Source organism: Oncorhynchus mykiss, chromosome 23 (assembly GCF_057628025.1).
Source record: "Oncorhynchus mykiss isolate SJ-2025 chromosome 23, ASM5762802v1, whole genome shotgun sequence".
Taxonomy (NCBI): domain Eukaryota; kingdom Metazoa; phylum Chordata; class Actinopteri; order Salmoniformes; family Salmonidae; genus Oncorhynchus; species Oncorhynchus mykiss.
The window spans coordinates 36,339,123-36,363,404 of record NC_143044.1 but is presented as its reverse complement, the minus strand read 5'-3'; the positions used below and the strand labels follow the sequence as shown (position 1 = coordinate 36,363,404).

The window sequence follows — 24,282 nt, the reverse complement described above, 5'->3', positions numbered from 1 at the left end:
AGTGTGTTTACAGAGTGACAGAGGGGTGGAAGGGTGGATGGGTAGTGTGACGGTAGAGGAGAGGAGATCCATCCCATAGGGACTCAGTGTGTTTACAGAGTGACAGAGGGGTGGAAGGGTGGATGGGTAGTGTGACGGTAGAGGAGAGGAGATCCATCCCATAGGGACTCAGTGTGTTTACAAAGGGATGGATGGGTAGTAATGCACTGTTAAACCAACGTTTCTTTGGAATTTACAGTAACATACTAAAACAAACATGATTTGTTTTACAGTGGGTGTGAACAATAAGATAGACCAACTTCCAAATGCCCCCCAATGAAGGCAATGCTAACCACCCATGTGACTGCAGCCTTTCACTGCCCCATGGATGCAGAGTTCCTAAACATGAGAGAGGGCTTCAGGGGCTGAGAGGTAATACATGTGGGGCAGCAGTAGCTTAGAGAGGCAGGCCAGGTGTTGGTTCATGTGTGATGATGTGGTGGTGGGAGGGGGGTTCTGACATACACAGCTGCAATGGTGGTCCTTGGGAAGGTCGCTAAAATGGACTCAGGAGGGGGTTGCCTGGGAAAAGGTGTCGGGTATGGGGAAAGTTAGGAGTTGACCTGGGGGTGTTGTATGAGGAGAGAGATGGTTGAAAGATGGGGGGACAGAGTATGTGGATGTCTGGGAGTTGACCTTTGCCTGATGTCGTTTCCCACTACATGGACTCAGTAGAGAGCGCTGTGAGTTGGGGTAGGGGTAGGGGTATGGGAGAGTGGGCTGAAAGATGAAGGGTAGAGTTTAAGGAGAGCTGGGAGTTGACCTTGCCCGCCCTCATTTCCGCAACAGTATTCCCCTTATTTACTTCCCTCTCCACCCCTCATCGCCCCTCGCCTCCCCCGCTTCACACCACACTGTGTCTGTTTGAAGTACAGCTCTCTCTCTCTCTTTACGTAACTCCCATCAAAGGGTTTTGGGAAAGGAAAGCCCAACAGATTCAGCAAACAGACTGTTTACCCACAGATCTACTGTACCACCACTCTGTTATATAAAGAGGGCTGAAGGAACTACTACAGAATACAGTGAATTGAAGCCTGTGTATGTGTGTGTTAAATCAAATTTCATTTGTCACAAGCTTCGTTAAAACAACAGGTGTAAACTAACAGTGAAATGCTTACTTACGGACCCTTCCCAACAATGCAGAGAGAAAGAAAAAATGGAAATAATGAAAAGTAAAATACATAATAATAAATCTAAAATGAGTAATGCTAACTTGGCTATATACACGGGGTACCAGTGCTGAGTCCATGTGCAGGGGTACGAGGTCATTGAGGTAGATATGTACAAATAGGTAGGGATAAAGCGACAGATAGCAGCAGCGTATGTGATGAATCAAAACAGTTAGTGCAAAAAGGCTCAATGCAGATAGCAGAAAGAACAGACTTGGGTGGCTGGAGTTTTTAAAAACATTTTAGGGCCTTCCTCTGACACCTCCTGGTATAGTGGTCATGGATGGCCGGGAGCTCGGCCCCTGTGAAGAACTGGGCTGTACGCACTACCCTCTGTAGCGCCTTGCGGTCGGATGCCAAGCAGTTTGCCATACCAAGTGATGTTGCAGCCAATCTAGATGCTCTCAATGGTGCAGCTGTAAAACTTTTTGAAGATCTGATGTCCCATGACACATCTTTTTAACCTCCTGAGAGGGAAGAGGTGTTCAAAACAACTGGAAACTCGGAAACCTCAGACTTCTGACTTCAGTGCGTTAAAGACAACTGGGAACTTGAAGAAAAACGAGCTCCGTCTGGGAAAAATAGTTTAGAACAGTCATCCAATTCCAACTCGGGAACTCAGGCCTCTTTCTAGAGCTCCGACTTTCTGACCTGAAGATCACTGATGTCATGATTTTACCTTGTATTTTTGTTTTGAATATACCATAAGCATGCACCCCTGAGGGGCCCCCATGTTGAGGGTCAGCGTGGCAGATGTGTTGTTGACTACCCTCACCAGGTGGCCCGTCAGGAATTCCAGGATCCAGTTGCAGAGGGAGGTGTTCAGTCCCAGGGTCCTTAACTTAGTGATGAGCTCGGAGGGCACCATGGTGTTGAACACTGAGCTGTAGTCAATTAACAGCATTCTCACGTAGGTGTTCCTTTTGTTCAGAAGGGAAAGTACAATGTGGAGTGCAATAGAGACTGCATCATCCTTGGATCTGTTGGGGAGGTATGTGAATTGGAGTGGGTCCAGGGTGTCTGGGATGATGGTGTTGATGTGAGCAATGTGCCTTTCAAAGCATTTTATGGCTACAGATGTGAGTGCTACGGGGCGGTAGTCATTTAGACAAGTTACCTTGGCGTTCTTGGGCACAGGGACTGTTGTGTGTGCATGTGTGTGCATTTGTGTTCTCTTAAGTGCATGCAGGGTTGAGTGTGTAACACACTAGGCCCTGGAACATTTGTTCTCTACCTCAAAGGGCAGCAGCAGTGTGAACCTGAAAGCTGAAATCTTGACAATAATAACAGAACACAGTACAAAACCACCACAACATGGACTGGGACAACTGAGCTGTGAACAAAGAAAACAAAGTAGTGGAAGAAAAAAGAATGAGGAAGAGAAACGCTGTGAGGTCTAAAACATATCTAACACAATAGTAGATATTTGTAGATTGGTGGGGAAGGGGTTAATTGGACCAAAGTAGCAGATTTTGTGATTCGGGCGGACTCCTGTCCACCCACCTGTCATGTTTTGGTAGCAGGTACGTTATTAACAGTGATAGGGAGAGAGAGCGATGGAGGGTGAAGGAGGGATGAGAGAGAGAGAGAGAGAGAGAGGAAGGGAAAGACTTCCCCTACAGTGCCTTCGGAAAGTATTCAGATCCCTTGACTTTTTCCACATTTTGTTATGTTGCAGCCGTATTCTAAAATTGATTAAATCGTTTTTTTCCTCATCAATCTACACACAATACCCCATAATGACAAGCAAAAACTGTTTTTAGAAATGTTTGCTAATTTATTACAAAAAAATAAAAATAATATAACATTTACATAAGTATTCAGAACCTTTACTCAGTACTTTGTTGAAGTACCTTTGACAGAGATTACAGCCTTGAGTCTTCTTGGATATGACACTACAAGCTTGGCACACCTGTATTTGGGGAGTTTCTCCCATTCTTCTCTGCAGATTCTCTCAAGCTCTGTCAGGTTGGATGGAGAGCATCACTGCACAGATATTTTCAGGTCTCTCCAGAGATGTTAGATCGGGTTCAAGTCTGGGCTCTGGCTGGGCCATTCAATGACATTCAGAGACTTGTCCCGAAGCCACTGCTGTGTTGTCTTCGCTGTGTGCTTAGGGTCATTGTCCTGTTGAAAGGTGAACCTTCGCCCCCAGTTTGAGGTCCTGAGCGCTCTGGGGCAGGTCTTCATCAAGGATCTCTGTGTACTTTGCTCTGTTCATCTTTGCCTCGATTTTGACTAGTCTCCCAGTCCCAGCCGCTGAAAAACATCCCCACAGCATGATGCTGCCACCACAATGCTTCACCGTAGGGATGGTGCCAGGTTTCCTCCAGACGTGACGCTTGGAATTCAGGCCAAATAATCTTGTTTCTCATGGTCTGAGAGTCTTGTTGTGCCTTTTACTGAGGAGTGGTATTTATTTATAAAAAATATACAGTGGGGACAACAAGTATTTGATACACTGACGATTCTGCAGGTTTTCCTACTTACAAAGCATGTAGAGGTCTGTCAATTGTACCATAGGTACATTTCAACTGTGAGAGATGGAATCTAAAAAAAAAATCCAGAAAATCACATTGTATGATTTTTAAGTAATTAATTTGCATTTTATTTCATGACATACAGTGACTTGCGAAAGTATTCGGCCCCCTTGAACTTTGCGACCTTTTGCCACATTTCAGGCTTCAAACATAAAAATATAAAACTGTATTTTTTTGTGAAGAATCAACAACAAGTGGGACACAATCATGAAGTGGAACGACATTTATTGGATATTTCAAACTTTTTTAACAAATCAAAAACTGAAAAATTGGGCATGCAAAATTATTCTGCCCCCTTAAGTTAATACTTTGTAGCGCCACCTTTTGCTGCGATTACAGCTGTAAGTCGCTTGGGATATGTCTCTATCAGTTTTGCACATCGAGAGACTGACATTTTTTCCCATTCCTCCTTGCAAAACAGCTCGAGCTCAGAGAGGTTGGATGGAGAGCATTTGTGAACAGCAGTTTTCAGTTCTTTCCACAGATTCTCGATTGGATTCAGGTCTGGACTTTGACTTGGCCATTCTAACACCTGGATATGTTTATTTTTGAACCATTCCATTGTAGATTTTGCTTTATGTTTTGGATCATTGTCTTGTTGGAAGACAAATCTCCGTCCCAGTCTCAGGTCTTTTGCAGACTCCATCAGGTTTTCTTCCAGAATGGTCCTGTATTTGGCTCCATCCATCTTCCCATCAATTTTAACCATCTTCCCTGTCCCTGCTGAAGAAAAGCAGGCCCAAACCATGATGCTGCCACCACCATGTTTGACAGTGGGGATGGTGTGTTCAGGGTGATGAGCTGTGTTGCTTCTACGCCAAACATAACGTTTTGCATTGTTGCCAAAAAGTTCAATTTTGGTTTCATCTGACCAGAGCACCTTCTTCCACATGTTTGGTGTGTCTCCCAGGTGGCTTGTGGCAAACTTTAAACAACACTTTTTATGAATATCTTTAAGAAATGGCTTTCTTCTTGCCACTCTTCCATAAAGGCCAGATTTGTGCAATATACGACTGATTGTTGTCCTATGGACAGAGTCTCCCACCTCAGCTGTAGATCTCTGCAGTTCATCCAGAGTGATCATGGGTCTCTTGGCTGCATCTCTGATCAGTCTTCTCCTTGTATGAGCTGAAAGTTTAGAGGGACGGCCAGGTCTTGGTAGATTTGCAGTGGTCTGATACTCCTTTCATTTCAATATTATCGCTTGCACAGTGCTCCTTGGGATGTTTAAAGCTTGGGAAATATTTTTGTATCCAAATCCGGCTTTAAACTTCTTCACAACAGTATCTTGGACCTGCCTGGTGTGTTCCTTGTTCTTCATGATGCTCTCTGCGCTTTTAACGGACGTCTGAGACTATCACAGTGCAGGTGCATTTATACAGAGACTTGCACACAGGTGGATTGTATTTATCATCATTAGTCATTTAGGTCAACTTTGGATCATTCAGAGATCCTCACTGAACTTCTGGAGAGAGTTTGCTGCACTGAAAGTAAAGGGGCTGAGTAATTTTGCACGCCCAATTTTTCAGTTTTTGATTTGTTAAAAAAGTTTGAATTATCCAATAAATTTTGTTCCACTTCATGATTGTGTCCCACTTGTTGTTGATTCTTCACAAAAAAATACAGTTTTATATCTTTATGTTTGAAGCCTGAAATGTGGCAAAAGGTCGCAAAGTTCAAGGGGGCCGAATACTTTCGCAAGGCACTCTAAGTATTTGATACATCATAAAAGCAGAACTTAATATTTGGTAAACAACGTTTAAGATCCCACACGTCATTTTTTCAAAAGTGAGTTAGCTAGCTAACATTAGGCTCCAACTAGAAAAGCAAACGGCTCTGGGAAACGAATGATATTGTCAGCCTGGGAGCCAGCCTGCTAACGTTAGCTAGCTAGCTAACAGTACACCTTAGCTTAAGACATATAGCATGCTACCTAGCTAGGTAAACAATGAACTTAGCTAGGTAAACAACATTTAAGATCCCACACGTCACGTAACATTATCTAATGAGTAGGCCAGCTAACGTTAGCTAGTTAAACAACAATGAACAAAGTGCCAACAATGCCACAGTGCTAGGAGCTAACCAACCAGGTTCAATGTTAGCTAGCTAACATTAGGCTCTAACTAGAAAAGCAAACGGCTCTGTGAAACGAATATAGCTAGGGAATCAGCCAGTTAACACTAGCTAGCTAGCTAACAGTACACTCTAACCTGAAATGAAACAACTTTCTGTCAAAATTAGAAATGTGTAATTTCTGAAATGTAGCCTGCTAATGCTAGACTATCTTACCTGTATACGTCATCGTGCATGATAGACACGTCTCCCTGTCAGGAATGCCATACCACGGTTGCCCTTAGTTTGAAGATGTAATCCCGAGACAGGTGTTTTCTCCATTTCTTTAGCTATCATACTCTAATGCCACTGATTTCAAAATGTGATCCTCCAGAAAGCGTAGAGCAACATATATGCAGCTCCACTACACAGTAGATTTAAAATAAAAAACGTGTTCAACAGGATTACCAACACAGACTAACGAGCTCAAATGGACAGAAACCTTCTGTATGGCAGACCAATCCGAACTCCTCTTTCGGCATGTCCAGCCCACTCATTATCTCAGCCAATCATGGCTAGTGGGACGGTTGCTGACTTTTTCTGTGGCTTAACCAGATGGCATACAAGTTTGTTATTAAGGCACATGAAAGTTCACATGTTCGAGAAGGCATTTCTGTGAAAAAACACATTTTGATAAAAACACCCGTGAAGTCAAATTGTATTATTGTTGCTGCTACCGTCTCTTATGACTGAAAATAACTTCTGGATATCAGAACTGCGATTACGCGATTACGCACCACAAATTATTTTTGTAAATAACAGCTGGTGCACGATATCTAAGGAAGTCTCAAGGTTTTGCTCACCTGAGGTAGAGTATCTCATGATAAGCTGTAGTCCACACTATCTACCTAGAGAGTTTCCATCTTGTTTTTTCGTAGTTGTCCACATACCACCATAGACTGAGACTGGCACTAAGACTACAGTCAATGAGCAAACAGGAAAACGTTCACGCCTGGTTTCCTGAATCAGGTCACATATTTGTAATCTTCTTTTCGCTCAGTCATTTTGGTCACTACAATGTTGTTGATACATCCACAGTTTTCTCCCATCAGAGCCATTGAACTCTGTAGCTGTTTTAAACATCACCAATGGCCTCATGGTGACATCCCTGAGCAGTTTCCTTCCTGTCCTTCAGTTCAGAAGGACAACTGTATCTTTGGTGTGTCTGGGTGGTTTGATATATCATCCAAAGCATAATTATTAAATTGACCATGCTAGAAGAGAAATGTAATATCTGCCCATCTACCAATCACTGTCCTTCTTTGACTGTGGGACCTTACAGATTAATGTATGGGGAACATTCAAAAATCATGTCAACTCCTATTATTTCAGTCAAACCTACAACATTCAGTCAATTACTCATATAATAATTCATTATTTACCATTCATTTCTATTGGACACAACAGAAACAACCCAAACAAATTGTAAATGCATCCAACAAGTGTGAGTCCATGTTATTTTGTGTTTTGTTAAAAAAAAAAAATGATCCTGAAATAATTTAGGCTTGCCTAAACAAAGGGGGTGAATACTTATGCAACGACTATATATTAGTAAAAATTTGTAAAAAAACAAAAAATCTCATTGACATGGAGAATTTTGTTTAGATCAATTGGAAAAATCACAATTAAATGTATTTCAATCCCACTTTGTAATGCAACAACATTTGAAAATATCCTACTTGTGACGACTTATGATACCCACTGTAGCTAATAATATAACATTTGAAAATATCCTACTTGTGACTACTTATGATACCCACTGAAGCTAATAATATAACATTTGAAAATATCCTACTTGTGACTACTTATGATACCCACTGTAGCTAATAATATAACATTTGAAATGCCCTTTTGCAACCTTTGGTAATGTCTACTGCTCATTTCTGATTTTCTGATTTATTATGTTTTTTCACTGCTGTTTATAGTTTTGTTCACTTGTCAATAAAGCGCCTTTGAATTGAATTGAGTGAGCAAGAGAGAGAGAGAGTGTGAGCGACAGTGGGATCAGCCTGTTATGTCAACCTGTGTGTGTGTGTGTGTGTGCTTGCGTGCGCGCACGTGCATACGTGTGTGTGTGTAATGTGTGAATATTGTCTCTCGCCAACCTGACATTTTTCACACCTTATGGTTGATTGCAGAAGCCTGTGTTTAGTTGTTTAGTCATATGGTGGAATCATGTAGCTTGTTTTAGATTGGCTCCTCATGAAAGCCAATGTGACTTCCTCCTCCTTGCATTTTACATGGGATCAGTGGAGGCTCCTCAGAGTAGGAAGGGGAGGACCATCCTCTGTGAGTTTAATTTTTTTTAATTGTGAAAACGTTAATAATGTTATCAGTTTTAGATAAAACTATACCAAATATATTCACGTATATTCACATAATTGATTAAAACACACTGTTTTCCAATGAATGTCTACAGTAGACTCAACAGAAGTCTGTAGGGTAGCACCATGGTGTAGCCGGAAGACAGCAAGCTTCCGTTCTCCTCTGGGTACATTGATTTTAATACAAAACCTAGGAGGCTCATGGTTCTCATCCCCTTCCAAAGACTTACACAGTAATTATGGCACCTTTCAGTGGACATCCTCCAACCTATCAGAGCTCTTGCAGCATGAACTGACATGTTGTCCACCCAATCAAAGGATCAGAGAATGAATCTAGTACTGAAAGCATAAGCTACATCTAGCTAGCACTGCAGTGCATAAAATGTGGTGAGTAGTTGACTCAAAGAGAGAGAAAGACAATGGCTGAACAGTTTTTAACATATTAATTTATTCAAAAATGAAGCAGGAGCAAGAGTGAGAAAGATTAAAAAAATATATATTTCACTTACTTAGCTACCAAATGCAGGTAGATTGTTTAGCCTACTCAAACACCTGGCTCAAACATGTCATTCTTTTTTCCAACGCAGTTAAGCCAAAACCACACCCCGTTATTCAGAGCGGCGTTGACACCGCTTTGAGCGCTCTCCAAATCTCCAAGTCCGGAAGTGAATATCAGTCACTGATTAATAACATTTGCCCTTTTATTTCAAGATTGAAAAATATAATGACATAATATCTTGGACCAAGCAAGCCATTAAAGTCCCTTAATACTCAGACAGATTCAATTGCTGAAGCATAGCATATTCAACTGAATTATTAGCTAATATATTTTTTAGAAATTATGAATAGTAAGGATATGCTTTTACCTGATAATAGACTACTAATGATAATATAACGACCTCAAATCCCGAGCTAGTAACGTTAAGTAGCCTAGGTTAACTTAGTTGACCTTCAATTGAGGGAATTCAGCAGAGTTCTCTGAGACATTTTTCATTGAAACTCTGAAAATAAATACATGGGCAAATGTTACCAAGCATGATAATAATAGGCCTGCATGACGGTAGGCAGCTAATTGTTAAATGACGCTTTGCATCCTTACCTGGAAGGTCACTGTCTCTGCGCTGATCGCCTGTGAGTGAGACAATGCTAGCTAGCTAATGGGAGCGTAGTATAATGCCCCTCTGAAAAATGGGGCATGGTTTTGGCTGAACTGCGTTGGGAAAAAGAAGGATGCGGATCAAACAGAGGGATGCTATGTTAGCTAGCTGGCTATAACTATCCAACACTGAAACTCTTCTTCCAAGTCAATATAAGCTTTTGGTTTTACAAATGTATTGCCACTGGGGGACGTACTGCATGAGTGTAGAGGATTTATTAGCACGTTAGTTCTATTAGCTATGTTGACTAGGACATTACTTTAGCTAATATGGTGACAACAATGTAGGCTGTGTGTAGCGGTTATGATATGAAGGTTTGTCTTGGAAAGGTTTTTTCGACTGACCACAGACAGCTGATGTGTTGTGCACTGAAGTACACAAGCGAAGGGAAAAGGTGAGAGGAGGAGAGCACGTAGATGTGAGAAGGAATACAACAAGCTATTTATATGTGGCTATGAAAGTGAGGGGTGTATTCATTCCACCAATTCTGTTGAAAATAGTTTCTTAAACAGAGGCAAAGTGGAACGGAACAGGGATAAGCCTACCTGAATTTGTCCAATAGAAACTGTAACTTTTCAACTGTTGGACTAATGATTACACCCTAGATCAACTAGATGCAGGCAATAGTGTGCAAGGCTGTATTGAATGTGTCACCTGTCTGTCACCTCAAATCTTTCTCTCAACCTGTGTGCACCTACGTTGTAAACTTTCATTCTTAGGCTAGTTTGTAGCAACCTCATGATGGGTATAGGGACAATTCTAGTATAATTTAGTAGACTAAACCTATAGATGTTACATTGAACTGGGTGAATGGAATATGACAATCATCCACTATGCTGTAAAATAAATACGTCCATGCTCATGAAAAAAAAAAAACCCGTTTATTTGTAGACTTATGGATCTGTATTGTACAGTATATTTGCAGGCATATGCCTTAGGCATCTGTCTGTGTCTAATCAGTGATGTAAATGTGATATTTCCATCTGTGTTTACATATCAATGTTTTTAAGCATTAAGTAGTAAGTGTGTTTATCTATTTTTGTATTTATCTCTGTCTGTTTCTCAACTCAAGTCTGCTGTGTGTGTGTGTGTGTGTGTGTGTGTGTTGCCTCCGTAGTATCTGTGTTTATGTGTGAGTGTGTGTGTGTTGCCTCCGTAGTATCTGTGTTTATGTGTGTGTGTGTGTGTGTGTGTTGCCTCTGTAGTATCTGTGTTTATGTGTGAGTGTGTGTGTGTGTGTGTTGCCTCCGTAGTATCTGTGTTTATGTGTGAGTGTGTGTGTTGCCTCCGTAGTATCTGTGTTTATGTGTGTGTGTGTGTGTGTGTGTGTGTGTGTGTTGCCTCCGTAGTATCTGTGTTTATGTGTGAGTGTGTGTGTGTGTGTTGCCTCCGTAGTATCTGTGTTTATGTGTGAGTGTGTGTTGCCTCCGTAGTATTTGTGTTTATGAGTGTGTGTGTGTGTGTGTGTTGCCTCCGTAGTATCTGTGTTTATGTGTGTGTGTGTGTTGCCTCCGTAGTATCTGTGTTTATGTGTGTGTGTGTGTGTGTGTATTGCCTCCGTAGTATCTGTGTTTATGTGTGAGCGCGTGTTTACTTGCACCCATGTGTGAGGGAGTCATAGGAGGGGTCCTAAGTGTCATGTTATTATCTGTAATGGGAATAGTGATCTAATTTCCTCTGTACACTGTGACATTATTCTGGAGCTCACCTGGGTTCAAATACTTTTTTAAATAGCTCAATCAAGCACAAATGAAGGATTTTAAATGATTAGTAATAGTATTTGAACCCAGGTCTGACTGTGAGAGTTTTAGGTAAGGTTGTTAGCGGATCAAAAGTGAATGAACAGCAGGGAGAAATTATCTGTGTTGGGTGGCTATAGTTAAGACTCCCCTGTGCCCCCCCCCCCCTCACACACACACACACAGCAGATGGGCATTAAATGTTGTATTTTATTTTTACTGGGGATTTTTATGTTCCTGCATGGATCTGTGTGGTTTTACTGCAGCCATTTAGGAGAGCTGCTGTGCTGATTAGAAACGTAGCTGTGTGTGTGTGTGTGTGTGTGTGTGTATGTGTTTATGCGTGTGCGTGCGTGCGTGCGTTTGTGTAATTGACTGTCTGAATTTTGTATGCATACTGGATTGTAGCTTTTAGATTCCACACTGATACAGATTAGTAGCTTTGGAATGCTTTTTAGCAGCCCTGCTATTATTAAATTATGTAGGTACTGTAGTTGATGTGTGGAACGCAGCAGTTGAAATCCTGTTGATCTCAGAACAGAGCGAGGGAGGTCTTTAGGTGCCTTTTGGCAAACTCCAAGCGCCTTTTACTGAGGAGCGACTTCCGTCTGGCTGCTCTACTATAAAGGCCTGATTGGTGGAGAGCTGCATAGATGGTTGTCCTTCTGGAAGGTTCTCCCATCTCCACAGAGGAACTCTAGAGCTCTGTTAGTGACCATCGGGCTCATAGTCACCTCCTTGAACAAGGCCCTTTTCCCCTGATTGCTCAGTTTGGCCAGGCGGCCAGCTCCAGGAAGTGTCTTGGGGGTTTCAAACTTCTTCCATTTAAGAAGCCATATCCATGTAATGCTTAGAGAAGGTCTTATGTCAAGTGTTATTGAAGTGTTGTGGTTGCAGGTTCACTTGGCACATCAAAAGCCTTTTCTTTTGGGGTGTTGCTTTTGGCCATCAAGTGCTAACAGTCAGTATCTAAATAATATGTGTGAAATGCTTGATATTGTATGTGATGTAAACAGAAAGGTCTACTTTCTTGTGGACCTGAATATTGCTGGTTTTCATCAAGCTGTCTGCTCAAGAGGAAGCTTCACACTGTAACCAGTGCCTGTATAAAAATGTATGCACTGCACTCACCACTGTGTAAGTCACTCTGGATGACAGCGTCTGCTAAATTACTGAAATGTAAACGTAATCCTGTTCAGGTTATTAATCAACCTACCTGGGTTTTTACAAACACTACAAGATTATCCACATGTATTGATCACATTTGTACTAATACTGTAGAACTTTGTTCTAAAGCTGTATCCATACCCATTGGTTGCAGTGATCATAGTATAGTGGCTATAGCCAGGAAAGCCAAAGTTCCAAAAGCTGGGCCTAAAATAGTGTATAAGAGATCATACAAAATATTTTGCTGTGACTCTTATGTGGATGATGTTAAAACTATTTGTTGGTTTGATGTGATTAATAAGGAGCATCCAGACGCTGCACTTGATGAATTTATTAAATTGCTTTTTTTACATATTGATAAACATGCACCTGTTAAACTGAATGTTACAGTGCCTTGCGAAAGTATTCGGCCCCCTTGAACTTTGCGACCATTTGCCACATTTCAGGCTTCAAACATAAAGATATAAAACTGTATTTTTTTGTGAAGAATCAACAACAAGTGGGACACAATCATGAAGTGGAACAACATTTATTGGATATTTCAAACTTTTTTAACAAATCAAAAACTGAAAAATTGGGCGTGCAAAATTATTCAGCCCCCTTAAGTTAATACTTTGTAGCGCCACCTTTTGCTGCGATTACAGCTGTTACAGCTGAGCATTTGTGAACAGCAGTTTTCAGTTCTTTCCACAGATTCTCGATTGGATTCAGGTCTGGACTTTGACTTGGCCATTCTAACACCTGAATATGTTTTTGAACCATTCCATTGTAGATTTTGCTTTATGTTTTGGATCATTGTCTTGTTGGAAGACAAATCTCCGTCCCAGTCTCAGGTCTTTTGCAGACTCCATCAGGTTTTCTTCCAGAATGGTCCTGTACTTGGCTCCATCCATCTTCCCATCAATTTTAACCATCTTCCCTGTCCCTGCTGAAGAAAAGCAGGCCCAAACCATGATGCTGCCACCACCATGTTTGACAGTGGGGATGGTGTGTTCAGGGTGATGAGCTGTGTTGCTTTTACGCCAAACATAACGTTTTGCATTGTTGCCAAAAAGTTCAATTTTGGTTTCATTTGACCAGAGCACCTTCTTCCACATGTTTGGTGTGTCTCCCAGGTGGCTTGTGGCAAACTTTAACCGACACTTTTTATGGATATCTTTAATAAATGGCTTTCTTCTTGCCACTCTTCCATAAAGGCCAGATTTGTGCAATATACGACTGATTGTTGTCCTATGGACAGAGTCTCCCACCTCAGCTGTAGATCTCTGCAGTTCATCCAGAGTGATCATGGGCCTCTTGGCTGCATCTCTGATCAGTCTTCTCCTTGTATGAGCTGAAAGTTTAGAGGGACGGCCAGGTCTTGGTAGATTTGCAGTGGTCTGATACTCCTTCCATTTCAATAATACCGCTTGCACAGTGCTCCTTGGGATGTTTAAAGCTTGGGAAATCTTTTTGTATCCAAATCCGGCTTTAAACTTCTTCACAAAAGTATCTCGGACCTGCCTGGTGTGTTCCTTGTTCTTCATGATGCTCTCTGCGCTTTTAACGGACCTCTGAGACTATCACAGTGCAGGTGCATTTATAAGGAGACTTGATTACACACAGGTGGATTGTATTTATCATCATTAGTCATTTAGGTCAACATTGGATCATTCCGAGATCCTCACTGAACTTCTGGAGAGAGTTTGCTGCACTGAAAGTAAAGGGGCTGAGTAATTTTGCACGCCCAATTTTTCAGTTTTTGATTTGTTAAAAAAGTTTGAAATATCCAATAAATGTTGTTCCACTTCATGATTGTGTCCCACTTGTTGTTGATTCTTCACAAAAAAATACAGTTTTATATCTTTATGTTTGAAGCCTGAAATGTGGCAAAAGGTCGCAAAGTTCAAGGGGGGCCGAATACTTTCGCAAGGCACTGTAGATATGTTAAGGCTCCATGGATTGGTGAGGAATTAAACAACTGAATGGTTGAAAGAGATGGGGGCAAAAAAAATGGCTAATAAGTGGCTGCACGTCTGACTGTCTGACTTACTGCAAACTGAGAAATTATGTGACAGAAAAAGAAGAAACTGTATTATGAAGCTAAGATCAATGATATAAAGAATGATGAATATAATTATATATATATATATATATATATATATATATATATATATATATATATATATATATATATATATATATATGGGCAGAAAACAAATTAAACTTCATCTTTCATTGAATCAGATGGCTTATTCATCACAAAACCTTTGATGTTGCCAATTATTAGAATGATTACTTCATTGACAAAGTGGGCAAATTTAGGCAGGAAATGTCAGCAATGAACAGCGAGCCATCGTACTCATGCATAAAAAAGTAAAAATTAAATAAAAGTATTGCACCTTTGCCATATCTTGGATTCAGAGCTATCTATCTGATAGAACTCAGAGGGTTTTCTTTAATGGAAGCTTATCTAATGTCAAACATTTCAAGTGTGGTGTACCGCAGGGCAGCTCTCTAGGCCCTCTACTCTTTTCTCTTTTTACCAATAACCTGCCACTGGCATTTAACAAACATGTGTGTCCATGTATGCTGATGATTCAACCATAAGTATGTCAGCAACCACAGCTAATGAAGTCACTGAATTCCTTAACAAAGAGTTGCAGTCTGTTTTGGAATGGGTGGCCAGTAATAAACTGGTACTGAACATCTCTAAAACTAAGAGCATTGTATTTGGTACAAATCATTCCCTCAGCTGAATCTGGTAAAAAATGGTGTTTCTGTTGAACAAGTTAAGGAGACTAAATTACTTGGTGTTACATTAGATTGTAAACTGTCATGGTCAAAACATGTAGATTCTCATTATAATCAGAGGGCAAATATTAATACTATGCATGCTGGTCTCTCTTTGCTAAGAGTTGATGAAAGACTGACTGCATCACTTCTTGTTTTTATAAGAAACATGAATGTGTTGGAAATTCCAAATAGTTTGTATAGTCAACTTTCACACAACACTGACACACAGACTTACCCCACCAGACATGCTAACAGGGGCCTTTTCACAGTCCCCAGGTCCAAAACAAATTCAAGGAAACATACAGTACTATACAGAGCCATGAGTGCATGGAACTCCTGTCTTATATAGTGCAAGTGAACAGAAAACTTGGTTGTAAAAACGAATAAAACACCTCATAATGCCTCTCCCCCGTGTGACCTACTTGTTGTTCGTATGTACTGACATGTATGTGTAACTAATAGATGCACACACACAAAAACATGTTCATGTTTTTAAATGTATGCAAATGTTAAAGTATTTTGTCTGTAATGCGTTTTTTGTTATGTGTCAGACCCCAGCAAGACTAGCTGTTGCCATTGGCAGCGGCTAATGGGGAGCCTAACAAATCAAATCAAATTTACATCATGTTTTGTCTGGCTATTGGTGCCGCTTATACTAGGATCCCCACTAACATGCTCTGTGATGGTTATATTAGGGCTGAAAGCTCTTCAAACAACATGGGGAATGTATTTAGATGCATGGTTATTAAAATTACAGACTAGAATATCATGGAGTGTGGGAGTTGAAATTGTGTGTGTGTCTGTGAGCTGCTGGGATTTATGTGTGCTACATTGGGATCATGCCTAGCAGTTAGTCTGGATCCGTCCAAGATGTTTGTGTTGTCTGAACATATTTCACTAGATTAGGCTGAATCCTCTCTCCAGTGGCATTGAATGAACCTAGTATTATAGTCTATGTCCCAGGTCTATTGTGATCTGTACCTTTCATAAACTGTGATGAATAATGTTGATTAGAAATCACAAATGGTGTCTGTTGCAGTGTGTCTGTCTAAATACACCAACACATGTTTGCAAACACACACACAAACACACACAGATACACTGAAACAGAAAAAAATGATTACACAGCATTATCAACAGTAAAAATAATCTGGGGGAGGCAGGGTAGCCTAGTGGTTAGAGCGTTGGACTAGTAACCGGAAGGTTGCAAGTTCAAATCCCCGAGCTGACAAGGTACAAATCTGTCGTTCTGCCCCTGAACAGGCAGTTAACCCACTGTTCCCAGGCCGTCATTGAAAATAAGAATTTGTTCTTAACTGACTTGCCTGGTTAAATAAAGGTAAAAATAATAATCTGAGAAGTTTTACTGCAGCATATGCATTGCGACAAAATGTTGCAGGTGGGGAAAATATTTGCAACTCCACCCCGTAGAGTACAGTATCGTACCGTATCTTTGGAGCGCCAAAAACCATTTAACTAGTCACTAGCGGTTGCATGGTATTGTTGTTTCTGGCTCATTAACAGATTTTCAGGCGTGCCTGGTAAGAGGCTATATTTGTTGCACCTGGGAATGAAAATGCTGTACCAATTTACAGTTGAAGTCGGAATTTTACATACACTCAGGTTGGAGTCATTAAAACTCGTTTTTCAACCACCCCACAAATTTCTTGTTAACAAACTATAGTTTTGGCAATTCAGTTAGGACATCTACTCTGCATGACACAAGTCATTTTTCCAACATTTGCAGATTATTATAGATTATTTCACTTATAATTTACTATCACAATTCCAGGTCAGAAGTTTACATACACTAAGTTGACTGTGCCTTTAAACAGCTTGGAAAATTCCAGAAAATGATGTCATGGCTTTAGTGTCACGTCGTTGTATGGAGGAGACGAAGGCGCAGTGTGATAAGAGTTTAACTCTGAGAAGAACGAACACTGAACGAAACTATACAAAACAACAAAACAAACGTGAAGCTGTAAACACTAGTGCTGACACAGGCAACTAGACATAGACAATAACCCACAAAATACCCAATGGCATATGGCAACCTAAATATGGTCCCCAATCAGAGACAACGATAAACAGCTGCCTCTGATTGGTTCTCAATCTATGCAACCATAGACATAAAAACTCCTAGACTAGAAACAACCCCATAAACATAAACACATATATCACCCTCATCACACCCTGACTTAACCAAAATAATAAAGAAAACAAAGAATACTATGGTCAGGGCACGACAGTACCCCCCGCAAAGGTGCGGACTCCCGGCCGCAAACATAAACATATATGGGAGGGTCTGGGTGGGCATCTAACCTCTGTGGCGGCTTAGGTTCTGGACGCCGCCCCCCTTCTTTACACTGAGGCCTGGGGACCCTCGATGGGGACCAAGGGCTGGGGACCGTCGCTGGAGACCCCGGGCTGGGGACCCTGGGCTGGGGACCGTTGCTGGAGACCCCGGACTGTGGCCCGTTGTGGGAGGTTCTGGTCTATGGCCCGTCGTGGAAGGTTCCGGCCTGTGGCCCGTCGTTGGAGGTTCCGGTCTGTAAACTATCGTCGGACGCAAAATTACAGGCCTCGCTCATCTTTTTAAGTGGGAGAACTTGCACAATTGGTGGCTGACTAAATACTTTTTTGCCCCACTGTATGTGTATGAGACCAATACCATTTGATTGATTTCGATTTGTTGTATTGTGTGTCATTACACACTACTTACTTTGAAACAGTAGGTGTACTGTAATATTTAATACAACATTTTACTAGCCACCAAGCTGCCTGTAAGATACTGTCAAATTCACAGTAATACCTTTACACTGTACACACAGATAGATGTACTGTATTTCCACACAAACGCACACACACACAAACACACATGCAAACACACGCGCACACACACGCAAACACAACTAAAAGGAGCAGAATCTCTGATACTCGAACAGATCAGCACTTTTTCTATTTAGAAGTGAAGGCGGTTTGACCCCATCCATACACCCTTCAACACCCCTTTACAATACCAGGCCAGATGAGGACCAAAGGAGCCAAAGGTCCTGCATTATCCTAGCCTGGGGCCACAGGGGTCATGTAGGGGTCATGTAGGGGCCAGAGTTCCTGACAAGGTGATTTGCTGTCCTTTCTCTGGGGTGAATGGCAACGATAGGCCCCTGTAGGGTCACATGCCTTTCTTGCAAACTCTAAACCCAAGAATGCTGTAAAGAATAACGATGTAATACTACAAATAACAAGGTAGAACAAAAACACACAATAAATAAAAATATGAAATAGGAAGAGCATGATGAAGTAAGTAAGCATACTATATAAAGGGTCTGTTCCAGTAACAAGCATTTCGCTACACTCACATTAACATCTGCTAACCATGTGTATGTGACAAATAACATTAGATTTTAACATATTTACAATGTGCAAGGATACTGGAGTGATGGAGGTAGATATGTAAACTTCCCTTTTTCAGGACCCTGTCTTATAAATCCATATAACTTCACAGATCTTCATTGTAAAGGGTTTAAACACTGTTTCCCATGTTCAATGAACCATAAACAATTAATGAACATGCACCTGTGAAACGGTCGTTAAGACACTAACAGCTTACAGACGGTAAGTAATTAAGGTCACAGTTATGAAAACTTATGACACTAAAGAGGCCTTTCTACTGACTCTGAAAAACACCAAAATAAAGATGCCCTGCTCATCTGCATGAACGTGCCTTAGGCATGCTGCAAGGAGGCATGAGGACTGCAGATGTGGCCAGGGAAATAAATTGCAATGTCCGTACTGTGAGATGCCTAAGACAGCACTACAGGAAGAAAGGACGGACAGCTGATGGTCCTCGCAGTGGCAGACCATGTGTAACAACACCTGCACAGGATAGGTACATCCGAACATTACACCTGCCGGACAGGTACAGGATGGCAACAACAACTGCCCAAGTTACACCAGGAACGCACAATCCCTCCATCTGTGCTCAGACTGTCCGCAATAGGCTGAGAGAGGCTGGACTGAGGTCTTGTAGGCCTGTTGTAAGGCAGGTCCTCACCAGACATCGCCTGCAACAACATCGCCTATGGGCACAAACCCATCTTCGCTGGACCAGACAGGACTAGCAAAAAGGGCTCTTCACTGGCGAGGCGCGTTTTTGTCTCAATAGGGGTGATGGTCGGATTCACGTTTATTGTCAAAGGAATGAGCTTTACACTGAGGCCTGTACTCTGGAGCAGGACCGATTTAGAAGTGGAGGGGCCGTCATGGTCTGGGGCGGTGTGTCACAGCATCATCGGACTGAGCTTGTTGTCATTGCAGACAATCTCAACTCTGTGCATTACAGGGAAGACATCCTCCTCCCTCATGTGGTACCCTCCCTGCAGGCTCATCCTGACATGACCCTCCAGCATGACAATGCCACCAGCCATACTGCTCGTTCTGTGCATGATTTCCTGCAAGACAGGAATGTCAGTGTTCTTCCATGGCCAGTGAAGAGCCCGGATCTCAATCCCATTGAGCACGTCTGGAACCTGTTGGATCGGAGGGTGAGGGCTAGGGCCATTCCCCCCAGAAATGTCCAGGAACTTGCAGGTGCCTTGGTGGAAGAATGGGGTAACATCGCACAGCAAGAACTGGCAAATCTGGTGCAGTCCATGAAGAGGAGATGCACTGCAGTACTTAAAACAGCTGATGGCCACACCAGATACTGACTGGTACTTTTGATTTTGACCCCACCTTTGTTCAGGGACACATTATTCTATTTCTGTTAGTCACATGTCTGTGTAACTTGTTCAGTTTATGTCTCAGTTGTTGAATCTTGTTATGGTCATACAAATATTTGCTGATAATAAACTCAGTTGACAGTGAGAAGACTTTTCTTTTTTTGCTTAGTTTATATGGGTAAGGTGACAAGGCATCAGGATATATGATAAACAGAGTAGCAGTGAGTGTTTGTATGTGTGTTTTAGTATAAGTGTGTGTAGTGTGTATGTACTGTGAGTGTAGCCGTTTTGTGCATAGGGTCAACACAGATAGTCCGTGTAGCAATCTTATGCTATTCAGGAGCCTATTGGTATCAGACTTGATACACCGGTACCGCTTGCTGTGCTGGAGCAGAGAGAACAGGCATTGGCTTGGGTGGCTGGTGTCTTTAATGACTTTCCAGGCCTTCATTTCACATCCCCTGATATAGAGGTCCTGGATGGCAGGGAGCTCGGCCCCAGTGATGTATTGTGCTGTCCGTACCACCCTCTGTAGTGCCATGCAATCGAGGGTGGTACTATTGCCATACCAAGCAGTGATGCAGCCATTTAAGTTTCTCTTAATGGTACAGCTCTAGAACTTTTTGATGATTTGAGTGCCCATGCCAAACCTTTTCAACCGCCTGAGGGGAAAAGAGGTGCTGTCTCACTTTCTTCACAACTGTGTGCATGTGTCTGGACCATTTTAAGTCCTTAGTGATTTGAACACAGAGGACATTGAAGCTCTTGACCCGCTCCACTGCAGCCCCCCCCTTTTGGGGCGGTATGTCAATTCTGTTCTGCACATGCTCTGGAATACCGTCTGGCCTCGCGGCCTTGCGGGTGTTGAGCTGATTAAAGACCTTACTGACGTTGGCCTCGGAGAGCGTGATCACCTAGTCCTTTAGGTTGGTGATGGCCCTCACACCCAGCATGGTGTTCAATGCATTCAGTTGATTTGGTTGAGAGGCATCGTTGAGCAGATTACAGCTGGTCTTCCTTTGTAATCCATAATGGACTGTAGCCCCTGCCACATGCGGTGGGTGTCAGAGCCTGTGTAATATGATTTCACCTTGTTCCTATATTGTCCTTTTGTTCGTTTGATGACTCTGCGGTGGCGGCGGTGACTTATTGTACTTGTTCACTGATGCATTTCCTAATGAAGCCGGTAACGGAGGTGGTTAGCTCATCGATGTTATCAGTGGAGTCTCAAAACATATTCCAATCAACTCTAGCAAAGCAGTCCTGTAGCATAATCTCAGATTTTGGTGACTATTTCTCAATGGAGCTAGTCACGGGTACTTCCTGCTTGAGCTTCTGCTAGTAACAGGAAGCATGAGTACGGAGTCATTATCTGATTAGTCGAATGGCGGACAAGGGAGGGCCTTGTATGCCTGCTTGTTTGTAGAATAACAGTGGTCTAGGACTTTATCGCCCCTAGTGATGGAGACGTGTTGATGGAAGTTGGGAATCACATGTCTTAATGACGCGCAATTAAAATCGCAGGCAAACAGAAAACCAGAAAAGTAGCCTCCGGATGTACGCTTTTCTGCTTGTATATGGCCATTTGTGTGTGTTTGTGGGGAGAGGGGTGTGTGTGTTTCTTGTGTTGTGTGTGCAGGGCCATTCAGGGCCCCATGTGTGGCTGTGTGAAAGTCAGCAGGGCTGAGTGCTACATGGGTCAGTGGTAGGGGATATCCCCATGACCAGCGATGTTAGCCACGTTTGCCTGATGAGCGCTAATCTGTAATGGTCATCCTATAGAAGCTGTTTATCTTCAAGCTCTTACCAGTCTGTTAGCCATGAAACACAATTTAGAGCTGTGACGATGGTTGGGGTGATGTCATTGTGTAATGAGAGGGAGTTTAGTGCAGGGGGGTAGAGGCTAGGAGGCATGATTTGGTGGAGTAACACTCAAAGACATACAGAACATAATTTCCTGTGGCCCATAGGGGTCTGGTCAAAAGTAGTGTACTATATAGGTCACAGGGTTCCATTTGGCACCCTGACAGAATCATTTTATTGAACGGAGTGGGACATTATGCCCTATGGACTGTGAAATGAACCACCCTGGATACAAATAATATTTAAGGATATTTAAGGATGAGTAGTTTTATTAAAAAGTATTACAGTTATAGCAGTATTTTTTTGAAAGTCTCCCCATGTTCTTTCTTTCTCACTCTACCTCGCTCCCTCTTTTTAATTTAATGAAACTCCAAAGTACTACTACAATTATGCTAATTCTATATTTTAATAAGATTAGTGGAGAGGTTAGAGTTTAGGCAGTCGGAGAACTCTAAACAGGTATTGTCGTCTCATTCTAATTCTAGCTACGATATGAATAGCTGTTTAGAAACTAATATTAAATACAGTTGGCAGACAAATGTTTGATTATATGAATAAGCTTTGTGAAAAGTACAGAAAACTTATGTATCATTATGATCCGCTTGCTTGCAAATAACTAATGCTACATGGATTAGCTGTGCTTCAAATAAATACTGTGTGGATTAGCACAATGCTAATGGGAAAAGTCTTTAAACTTATTATAACTAATTATAACTTACAAAGGCTTTATATAGCATACATAAAATATTCATAGGCAAAGCCTTCATGTATGCTATATAAAGCCTTTATGTATGCTATATAAAGTCTTTATGTATGCTATATAAAGCCTTTATGTATGCTATATAAAGCCTTTATGTATGCTATATAAAGCCTTCATGTATGCTATATAAAGCCTTTATGTATGCTATATAAAGTCTTTATGTATGCTATATAAAGCCTTTATGTATGCTATATAAAGCCTTTATATATGCTATATAAAGCCTTTATGTATGCTATATAAAGTCTTTATGTATGCTATATAAAGCCTTCATGTATGCTATATAAAGCCTTTATGTATGCTATATAAAGCCTTCATGTATGCTATATAAAGCCTTTATGTATGCTATATAAAGTCTTTATGTATGCTATATAAAGCCTTTATGTATGCTATATAAAGCCTTTATGTATGCTATATAAAGCCTTCATGTATGCTATATAAAGCCTTTATGTATGCTATATAAAGTCTTTATGTATGCTATATAAAGCCTTTATGTATGCTATATAAAGCCTTTATATATGCTATATAAAGCCTTTATGTATGCTATATAAAGTCTTTATGTATGCTATATAAAGCCTTCATGTATGCTATATAAAGCCTTTATGTATGCTATATAAAGCCTTTATGTATGCTATATAAAGCCTTCATGTATGCTATTTATACCTTCATGTATGCTATATAAAGCCTTCATGTATGCTATATAAAGCTTTTATGTATGCTATGTAAAGCCGTGTATGCTATATAAAGCCTTTATATATGCTATATAAAGCCTTCATGTATGCTATATAAAGCCTTTATGTATGCTATATAAAGCCTTTATGTATGCTATATAAAGCCTTCATGTATGCTATATAAAGCCTTCATGTATGCTATATAAAGCCTTTATGTATGCTATATAAAGCCTTCATGTATGCTATATAAAGCCTTTATGTATGCTATATAAAGCCTTCCTGTATGCTATATAAAGCCTTTATGTATGCTATATAAAGCCTTCATGTATGCTATATAAAGCCTTTATGTATGATATATAAAGCCTTCATGTATGCTATATAAAGCATTCATGTATGCTATATAAAGCCTTTATATATGCTATATAAAGCCTTCATGTATGCTATATAAAGACTTTATGTATGCTATATAAAGCCTTTATGTATGCTATATAAAGCCTTCATGTATGCTATATGAAGCCTTTATGTATGCTATATAAAGCCTTCATGTATGCTATATAAAGCCTTTATGTATGCTATATAAAGCCTTCATGTATGCTATATAAAGCCTTTATAAATTGTACTTTGTTTAAAGTGGGACCCAAAACGCTATATAACAATCTGTTATTTCTTTCATCACATTCCCAGTGGGTCAGAAGTTTACATACACTCAATTCGTATTTGGTAGTATTGCTTTAAACTGTTTAACTTGGATCAAATGTTTCGGATAGCCTTCCACAAGCTTTCCACAATAAGTTAGGTGAATTTTGGCCCATTCCTCCTGAAAGAGCTGGTGTAACTGAGTCAGATTTGTAGGCCTCCTTGCTCGCACATACTTTTTCAGTTCTTCCCACAAATGTTCTATAGGATTGAGGTCAGGGCTTTGTGATGGCCACTCCAGTACCTTGACTTTGTTGACCTTAAGCCATTTTGCCACAACTTTGGAAGTATGCTTGGGGTCATTGTCCATTTGGAAGACCCATTTGCGACCAAGCTTTATCTTCCTGACTGATATCTTGAGATGTTGCTTCAATATATCCATATAAATCCATATATATAGTTTTCCCTCCCTCATGAAGCCATCTATTTTGTGAAGTGCACCAGTCCCTCCTGCAGCAAAGCACCCACACAACATGATGCTGCCACCCCAGTGCTTCAAGGTTTGGATGGTGTTCTTCAGCTTACAAGCCTCCCCCTTTTTCCTCCAAA

The 24,282-nt window shown here is 41.1% G+C and overlaps 1 protein-coding gene and 1 pseudogene across 2 annotated transcripts in view; both read left to right on the top strand.

Moving 5' to 3' along the window:
- Nucleotides 1–24,282, top strand: part of macrod2 (mono-ADP ribosylhydrolase 2) — a 1,220,194-nt gene that overhangs the window by 373,535 nt on the left and 822,377 nt on the right. The gene's annotated exons all lie outside the window — the stretch shown is intronic.
- On the top strand, nucleotides 18,721–19,528 carry LOC149972579 (uncharacterized; annotated as a pseudogene).